This window comes from Gracilinanus agilis, chromosome 1 (assembly GCF_016433145.1).
Source record: "Gracilinanus agilis isolate LMUSP501 chromosome 1, AgileGrace, whole genome shotgun sequence".
Taxonomy (NCBI): Eukaryota; Metazoa; Chordata; class Mammalia; order Didelphimorphia; family Didelphidae; genus Gracilinanus; species Gracilinanus agilis.
This window is the reverse complement of record NC_058130.1, coordinates 565770695-565781103: the sequence shown is the minus strand read 5'-3', so window position 1 is coordinate 565781103 and position 10409 is coordinate 565770695.

The following is a 10409-nucleotide window of genomic DNA, read 5'->3' as shown; positions in this document are numbered from 1 at the left end:
TCCATATTTTGATGCATGTCATAATAAAGTCCATGGTTTTATTTGGTTTTACACTGCCTTCAAAGTTTGATTCATAAAATATATTGTCCTGTAATCTATAAAAATTTCATAAATTTGTTATTAACTATTATATAACTCCATATTCAATTGATAGTTATTTTTTTAAAGTTTATATATGAATAGTAGCATGGAATAGTAAATAAACAACTAATCTGAAAGTCAAAAGAAGTTAGATTTAGGTCTCATTTCTGACAGATGTCTCTGCTCTAGATAATTTCTAAGTCTATATATAGCAGATAAAGTGGATGCTTATAGTCATAGAAATTGATTCCTCATTTGGGAGTTCTGATATCAATAAATTCATTTGTGTGGGTACTTTTCCTATATAAGAGTAAATATATATATATATATATATATATGTACATATATATATGTATATATTTCTATTAAATACAATCTAATTGAATTTGACTCCTATTTATATACTCAATATAGAAGGGGAGATGTTTTTGACTTATCTAATATATTGCTTCACTTTTTGTGTCATATAAAAATAAAAAAAATCTGTATGTATCTTCATCCAAGTCATTGACAAAAATGTTAATTATCAATAACCATAGGGTATACGTTTAGAGGCCTATCTCTATGGTGACACCATCACAATATTGACAGCTCTTAGGATGAAATCATTCAAACAATATCAAGTCTACTTAACTTTTATTTTTATTTTTTTAATTCATTTTTTTATTTTTTAGAAAAATTGTCCATGGTTACATGATTCAATTTCTTTCTCTCTCTTCTGACTCCTCCTACCCACTCCCTGATACTCATCTTGCATTTCCACTGGGTTTTACATGTGTCATTAATCAAGACCTATTTCCATATTATTGATAGTTGCACTGGGTGGTCGTTTAGAGTCTACATCCCAAATCATATCCCCATCATCCCATGTGTTCAAGCAGTTGTTTTTCTTCTGTGTTTCTACTCCTATAGTTCTTCCTATGAATGTGGATAGCATTCTTTCTCATAAGTCCCTCAGAATTGTTCTGGGTCATTGCATTGCTGCTAGTACAGAAGTCAATTATATTCTATTTTACCACAGTGTATCAGTCTCTGTGTACGATGTTCTCCTGGTTCTGCTCCTTTCATTCTGCATCAATTCCTGGAGGTCTTTCTAGTTCACATGGAATTCCTCCAGTTCATTATTCTAATTAACTTAAAAAAAACAAACAAACAACTTTTACCTTTTGTCTTAGAACTGATACTTATGGCAGAAGAGCATTATGGGCCAGGTGACTGGGGTTAAATAACTTGCTAAGGGTTACACAATTAGAGTGTCTGGGCCCAAATTTGAACCTAGAATCTCCTATCTCCAGGCCTGACTTTATTTCTACTGAACCACTTAGTGTTCCCTCAAATCAATTTAACTTTAAACTAATATTTCTGGATCTTGTCCATGGGGGGGAATATAACATGAAATAATTTACCTAGAGTTTTTTTTCTTATAATATAGGTAAATTATGACTAAACTTACCCTAATACAGAAACCTTTCTTGCACTATCAAAAACAGAAGACACATCATTTTGTGCAATTGGACCTTAATTAAGGTGTGCAGGATCACTCTTTCCTTTATAATTAATGTTCAAAATATGAAAGCATGTTTTAGAATTTTTCCAGGAACTATTTTATATTCACTCTTGTTATGTTTACAAAAAGACTTTTTTTTCTTTCTTGAAAACGTATATATTTGTCCTTTACTGCTATTCTCTATTATATTCCCAATTTCCAGATGAAATTTCTGGCATCATTGAATGTGTATTATAATTTAACAGGACTCGGTTTCATGTTAAGTACTCAAAAATGAATTTTGTCTGGACTTTGTAACTTGAAATCATTGAAAGTAACCAGGTACTCTTTTAGCATTTCCTTTATCATGTTTCTTTTAAATTTCCTAGTAACCATTTTATTCTTTTCTTTTCCCCCAAAGATCATTTGCCCTGGAAGTGAAACTAAATATAAAATATATCAAATGGTTTTGCCTTTTTCTTAATCATCTATTATCATCATCCCATCTACTTTGAACTGTAATCGTTTTATTTTTTGCTTCATTTTATCTTCAAGTTGTTATGTTGATTTTAACAGAGATATTTGGGAAGCTGAAGGTCTGGCCAGATATCAGTGTCTTGCTAGACTCACTCCTCTCCCACTGACAGGCTTGAGTGAAAAGGGAGGAGCACAATCTAGCTCAGTGCTCCCTTCTTCCCCTCCTAACAAGCAGTTGGAATTTAATTGGAAATGGTGGTTGGACTGATGTATTCTGGCAAGGCTAAGCAAGGCAATTCTCTAATGATGTTGTCTTTCCTCAACTTATTTTCCCCACAGATTTGACTAAGAGATAATAGGAGAAGCTTGATGTCTTGTAGTTATCAGGGACAGATGAATCTGACTTGTATGGGCTGGACAGCTGATGGAAACTTAGCTGAAGATGGATGTGAGTATTCCCAAAATAATAAACAAGCACTGCTCCCAAAAGATGAATATTTACTGATAAATGAGGAAGGGAAGGAAGGGACGGGTTTCAAGGATTAGGATAAGATCTGGAAAGCCCTGAACTGTTAAGTAGAAACAGCCCCTCTCCCCAGGAGGGAGAGGTAATCTTTATATCTAGCTTGCCCTAAAAGCCTATAATTATCACTTCCAATATCTAAAATAACTAAATGCTAACAATAATGCTATTGCAGGAAAGGTCTAATTCAGCTAAACAGGCAAACTTCAGAGAAGAACCCAAAATGGCTTTTGCCACAAGGCTTCCAAAGCAATCAATAACTGGAATCAGCAAGCAGAGCGATCAGCTCACCTCAACCCCCATTAACCAACTCCCTTAACTGCCTTAAACTGCCCCCTCACCCAGAGTTCTCCGGGGGGTCCCCTGAAATTCTGGGTGAGGCTTGACCCTGTTTCTTACAGGAATTCCACCCTGCCATTTCCATGTTACAGTATTCCCCCTTTTCTAGTAGGTAGAGTTTCCACTGGAAATTCTGCAGTCTTAAGATATTTCAGCACAGTTCACCCCTCTCTATGCTACAACTAAAGCAACTTTCTAAGCAAATTCCTATTCTTAGCATCTTAATCCTATTCTTCCTGTTCCTATGTCTTATGTTAACTATCTACTCCTATCTAAGGAGGGAAAAGGAAGGTAAACAAAGGGAAAGAAGGGTTTTGATATAAGTACAAGCATAACAACAAATGTAACATAGTAACACAACCACAAAACCAAATTTGCAACAAATACAGGTTGCCATGACTATTCCTAAAGCATGCAATGAAAATATATTTGAAACACACTCAAATGCAAAATTGCAAAAGACTAAATTGTTATTCAACTTCCTACTAACTCATAAAAAAAAAGGAACATGGTAAAACTCTATACCCAAAGTGTTATAAAACTATCTATACAGAAACTTGAAACATTTAATTCTAAGTTTTCATGTTAGTACCTTACTTAAGCTACATTAATAGTATTAATACTTCTAAGTTCTAAACTATTAGTATGTTAATGCTCTTCTGTTAGTTGTAACTATGTACATGGCTATATACATTACTTATTCTCATATTGTGACTTTCCCTGACTAACTCTGTATTTCAAAAGGTCCCTAAACTACCTTTCCCTAAGGCTGTTAGTAACTTTAAAGTGCATGTTAGTAATTATAATATAGGCTATACACAATGCCTATATACAGGTGGAAGTTCCCTTGATGACTATCAAATAAAAAAAAAACAAACAATGGATCTTTTGATATGCTAGAGATCCTAGGATAACCTTCCATTATATACAAATATTCACATGTAATATGTACATATAAAACATATATGCATAATAGAGACTCTCATTTATATATATGAGGTCTATGTCAAAAGGTGAACAATCAGTTTTGTGTTGTGTCCAATAAACTAATGAATGCTGGTGCATGCACATACTTATCCCTTACTGCACTGATCTTCTGGGCACACTGGAGAACCACAATTCTCCTTGTGTAGCATATGTAGTGTGGCATGCAATCTACCATGTGATGTCTGCAAGCACTCAAATGGGGTATATGCCAATTGTCTGTCCCTTAGTCCCTTAATTCTGGTCATGCCCTGATTGTACTGCAAGCAAATTTTGTGTTTCTGGCATGTTCTAATTGCACAAGTGGATATGCCAGCAGCCATCCAGTGTCTTTGAATGCCATCCACAAAGGATTGGGTCCCATAATGGCCTTTGGCATGTAATGCATTGCATAGGGTATTATATAGAGATCTTGGCAGAATCTCTTTTTCTGCACTAGAAAACCATATACCTCTCACTAATTTGGCCCCTAGATTTTCTATCCAGTGCTTCACTTCCCTTGGGGAGTATGCTATTTTTAGATCTGTTTCATCCACCAAGGAGAAGTTTAGCACATGGATGGGACCAAATTGGGCACCACATTTGGCTGTAATAGCCGCCTTTCTGTTTCCTAATGAGACTCCATCCTCACCCATTTGATAAGATTGGCAATGCATCACCGCCACCTCTTTATGTAACTGAACAGCTTGCAGGAGTTGGTTTACAAGGCTCCCATAGGCTATTTCCTTCCCACCAGCAGTTATAAACTCGCAATATCTCCAGATTTGGCCTGTGCAATGGACTACATTGAATGCATATTTGCTGTCCATATACACACTTATCCTTTTACCCTGGCCAATCTCTAGAGCTCTGGTGAGATTTAGGATTTCAGCACCTTGAGCATTCATGGATTTTGGTAGAGCTGCATGCCATAAAGTCTCATTTTGAGTCACTACAGCTGCACCTGTATACCGTTCCCCATCTAACACATATGCAGAACCATCTGTAAACAGTGTCAGGTCTGGAGAGACCAAAGGGATATTGGTTAGGTCATCTCTAGTTTTTTGCACTATTTCCAAGGTATCTGCACAACAATGAACGGGTTCCCCTTCTAACAGTAAGTCTGGCATTAGTGTGGCTGGGTTGATCTCCTTACAACAATGGAAAGTTAGGTTCTCATTGCCCAGCAACACAATTTGATATTGGGATAAACGCTAGGATGTAAATGCTTGCAGGTTGCTGTTTTTCAAGATGGTATCTATTTGATGAGGAGAGAACAGCATAATCCTGCATCCCAAAACCAGATCTGAAGATTATTTAACCATTAGGGCAGCAGCTGCAATTGTTCTCATACATGGTGGCATCCCCCTAGCCACAGCATCTAGCTGGGAGCTATAATAGGCTATTGGTCTGAACTGATCCCCAAGAGTCTGCACTAATACAGCACTGGCTATTCCCTTGTCCTCATGCACAAACAGGTGAAACAGCTTTTTATGGTCAGGGATTCCAAGTGCAGGGCTTGACAACACAGCTGTTTTCAGTTTCTCTATAGCATGCTTGTGCTCCTGTGTCAGTTTTAAAGGTTCTGAGATAGTGTTCCTAGTCAAGTCTGTGTACTGCCTACAGTAATCCATCATTCCTAAAAATTGTACATAGCTACTTCTTGGTCCTAGGCATGCACAGCCTCTGTATGTCTGCAACTCTTTTTTGGGAAATCCATCTTATACCCTTCTCCAACACAAAGCTGAGGTACTCTACTTTTGGCAAAACCCACTGTAATTTGGCTTTTTAATCTTGTGTCTCCTTTTTCTTAGCTCTTGTAATAGATATTTGCTGTCCCTTTGACACACTCAAGCATTTGGTGACATTAGCAAAAGGCCATAAACATAATGCACTAATTTACTCTCAGTGAATATGATTGATTCAAGGTTTCTTTGCAGGATCTGACGAAAGATATTTACACTTTCTCAGAACCCTTGTGGAATTCATGTCCAGCAGATTTGTTTACCTTCCTAGGAAAAGGCAAAAATCTTCTGACTGGACTCATGCAGGGGTACAGTAAAATGTGCACAGCACAAGCCATTTCAATGTTACAATGTGTAATGCAAATTATTTTTTGTTATTCTTTCTACCCACAGTCATTCTTAGTTCCTACCAGTATTCATACGACATTCTTTTTAATTTATCTCCCCTTTGTTCTCTTACCATTCCTTGTTTCCATAGCTGAGTATGCCTTTTAAAATTCTTTGTTACCTGATTGATTTGCTACCTGTGTTACCTCAGATAAATCACTTTAATTCTCCAAGTCTCAGGTTCCTCATTTGTGAAATGAGGATTGTCTTAGATAATTTGTAAATATTTTTCCAGCTGTGACCTATGAATTTTATGAATGTTTCAAATTTTTGTTGCTACTGATATTACCTCCACTATCAACTATATATTTCTAGCTATTCTGAACAGGGCTAGGAAATTGACAGTTGATTTTAAGCTCACAACCAAAAGATACTTGCTGAAATTGCTTCATGAAGACTATCTAGTTCAGAAATGGTAAGTAGAGAATGGCAAAAAATAATTTCCCTCTCTGAATCCACAAGGTATATTGGTAAATATTTGGATCCTAGAGATGAGAAATCATAGGGAATAAATCATATTTCTCTTCACATACTTGAGGGAATGATGTAATGAAAAAGAAATATATTTGGTCTGCTTGAACAAAAATAGAACTGGAAGCATTGGATGGAGATGTTTGAGAGGCAGCCTTTAGATCAATTGAAAGAAAAACACAGAGGAATAGAAAACAAGTATTTTCCTAATTATTAGAGCTATTCAAATGCAAAATGGTGTGCTATGGAGGCAGTAATTTCCTCTTCACTGGAGGTCTCAAGCAAAGAGTGCTATATTGTAGAATAGACTTTTTTTAATTATTATTTTTGGTATAATTTGGACTAGATGGGTGATAAGACTCATTGTAGAGCTGAGATTCTATGATGCACATGGAGAACAGTAGGTATAAATTTCAAAAATGGTACAACTATTTTTTTCTTTTTGTCTTTATTTTTATCTTTAAAAATTATTTACATTCATCATTCTTTTAAAACTTTTTTGAGTTCCAAATTCTCTACCATCCACCCCTCTCTCATCCATAATGTGATATCAATTATCCATGTGAAATTATGCAAGACATATTTTCATATTAACCATGTTGGGAAAAAAGACAAGAAAAGTAAAAGTTAAAAATTATCCTACAGGGGGCAGCTGGGTAGCTCAGTGGAGTGAGAGTCAGGCCTAGAGACAGGAGGTCCTAGGTTCAAACCCGGCCTCAGCCACTTCCCAGCTGTGTGACCCTGGGCAAGTCACTTGACCCCCATTGCCCACCCTTACCAATCTTCCTCCTATGAGACAATACACCGAAGTACAAGGGTTTAAAAAAAATTTTAAAAAAATTATCCTACAATCTGCATTCAGACACCATCAGTTCTTCCTTGGGAAGTGGGTAGAATTTTCATCATGAGTCATTTGGAATAATCTTGGATCATTCTATTGGTTACAATTGATCCTCATATAATACTGCTATTTCTGTGTAGTGTTCTGATTCTGTTCATTTAACTTTGCATCAGTTCATAAAGGTCTTCCTAGGTTTTTCTGAAACCATCTCCTTCATCATTTCTTCATCAATATTTTTCTATCACAATCACATACCACAACTTGTTCAACCATTTCTTAATTGATGACCATCCCCTCAAGTTCCAAGTTTTTGCCACTACAAAAAGAGCTGCATCAAATATTTTTGTACGAAAAGATCCTTTTCTTTTTTTTGTTGCAAATCAAATTGAACTCGTATTAACTTGATTTACATCTCAGATAAAAATCTCACCATTTTTATACTTCCATGAGTTACAAAAAGTAATGGTGTTGCCCAGCAGAGACTGTTTTCTAGGATGGTATGAGTGATTTACCACTTATAGCATGGAAGGAGAATTTATAACAGTTTAAGCTTAAGGTGGAAGAGAAGGGAAAAATTCCAAAGAAATATATTGCAATGAAAATGGCAGTTTTATCTTGTCTGTGGCATTGGTTCTGAACTTTGATGATAGAAAGCAAAATAGAAAACTCTTAGGAAGAGCCTCATGTTTTCTATGATCTCACATGAATAACAGTATCATATTACTTGTCTTTTCAATGGATGAAAGAGGAGCTGATGGGAGAGAATTTGGAAATCAAAAATGTTTTTAAAAGGATGTCAAATTGAAAAAAAGGAAAAGAAACATCCCCAGGGTTTTGTGATCGTGCAACTGATTCTATTGCAAAAAACCTAGCTCCCAAGATTTTTGTTTTTATTCTATGAAAGACAAAACATTGACTGAAAAGAGAGACTTCTCTTTTGAATATCCTTGGTTGCAAATGACTTCTATGTGACTCCAAACAGGTGGTGAGAATGCATGTATTTTATTATAATTTTGTTATTATCCTTCATTTTTTCATTCCTATTTTAAGTAAATTAATTCTTGTATTATTATGATGTCATGTTTTTTACTGTTTCTGGTTAAGATTCAGAGGGAAGACAGGGACACCTGAACAACAGAATATGGTCCCCAAAGATCCCCCATAAATGCAGGTAGCTAATAGGGTTGCTACACTAATAAACAATTCAATTAAACATTCTCTTCAGTTTCTAGAAATAAGCTAATTAGCATAGTTATTCTACAGATCATTTCATAATTTTATTTCCTTTTAACATCAATTAGTCTTCTTATATTTAGCATCACAAGAGACTAAAAATGGACTAACCTAGAGTATCATCACTATAGTTTGGCCAGTACTGCATGCAATTTCATTATGCAGTATCATCAACTTGAATAATGGGAATGCAGTCCTTTTCAATTGTATCTAATGATCCTAACATTAAAAAGAAAGCATCTGCTAACAACATAAATTAAGTCCAAATAAAAGAATAAAGCTGGTGAGCATATGGGAGCAACTATAAAAACCAGTGCTTCTGATTTTCACTAAAGTGTCACTTCTCTTCTGGGACTCAAGAAGGATGTCTACACTGACTTTTTATGGCAGAGGATGCATACATCATGTCAGTCACATATACTTTAAAGTTTCAGTGAATTTCCATGAATTGTTCTTAATACAATCAAGCTTCAGTGACTTATGTTCAAAATAATGTCCTCACCAGCAAACTTTTAAGCCCTTTTACTTATTATTCATGATAATATTCTGGGTGGTAATGAAAATGAAAAATGTGCAACATGAATTTGACTTCCAGTTAGCTTGCAATTTAGGTAAGGAGCTGAGACATACAGATAAAAAAAAGTAACAAAGAAGAGAAGGTAGAGTACAATAAGTATTAAAATTATAGTATAGACACAAAGTCCTGAATAAAATAGAAATAAAGGATATGAAATTATATATTGGTTGTCTTTGTAGTTGTGTTTGGGAAGATGTCAAAAAGGAAGTTAGCCTAAACTTGACATTGAAGGATCACTGAACTTGTGAATTAAAATAAGGGAGTGCACAATAAGTGACTGTATAGCAAAAAAAAAAAAAAGAAATATGCAGAACGATAGAAAAATATAAAGCAAGAAAGTCAAGGATAATAAAACTCTATATAAGTTATACTTAATTATTTCATTTCTTCTCTGTAATATATAATAATACATTTCCCTTTGCTATCCTAAGAAGACTTTCCCATCAGAGATTTGAGTAACTGGCTCCTTGAAAACGTCTTTAGAGGATTCAGTAGCAATTGATTCTGCTGGTTTCTCAATTGTGTTAAATTTCATTTTGGGTACTGATCTTAAAATGTATGGGAACTGACTTCCCTGAATGGATAGTATAACAGAATGCAATATATCAAAACCCAAATCCTAAAGATTATATATAATTATATGTAATATACAATTATTTATACCTCAGTTATAGACAATCATAGCTCATAGAAATCTTGAATATTCTTATTTTTCTCTTTTAAAAATATTTATTACTTATTTTTAATATTATTTTCTTTTTTACATTTGAGTTCTAGTTTCCCTCCCACCATCCAGGGAGAAGGCAAATAATGTTATCAATTATACATGTAAAATCATTCAAAACATATTTTCATATTAATCATATAATTAAAAAGCAAAACAAGAATAAAGGTATAAAATTATACTTCAGTTTTCACCCAAAGAGCATTAGTTCTTTCTTGGAAATGGATAGCATTTTTAAAAATCATGCATCCTTTGGAATTACCTTGGATAACTATTGAACAGAGTAGCCAGTTCTTTCACAGTTATCATCATTTCAACATTATAACTATGCACTGGTTCTTCTCTTTTCATTTGCATCTGTTCATATATATGTATATATATACATATATCTATATATATATAATTTTTGTAATCTCCCCCTTTGTTATTTCTTACCACATAATAGACACTCAGTCCCAATCATATACCATATGTTCAATCATTCCCCAAATGATAAGCATCCCCCCCAGTTTCCAATTTTTGCCACCATTAAAAGAACTGTGAAAAATATTTAGTATTTATA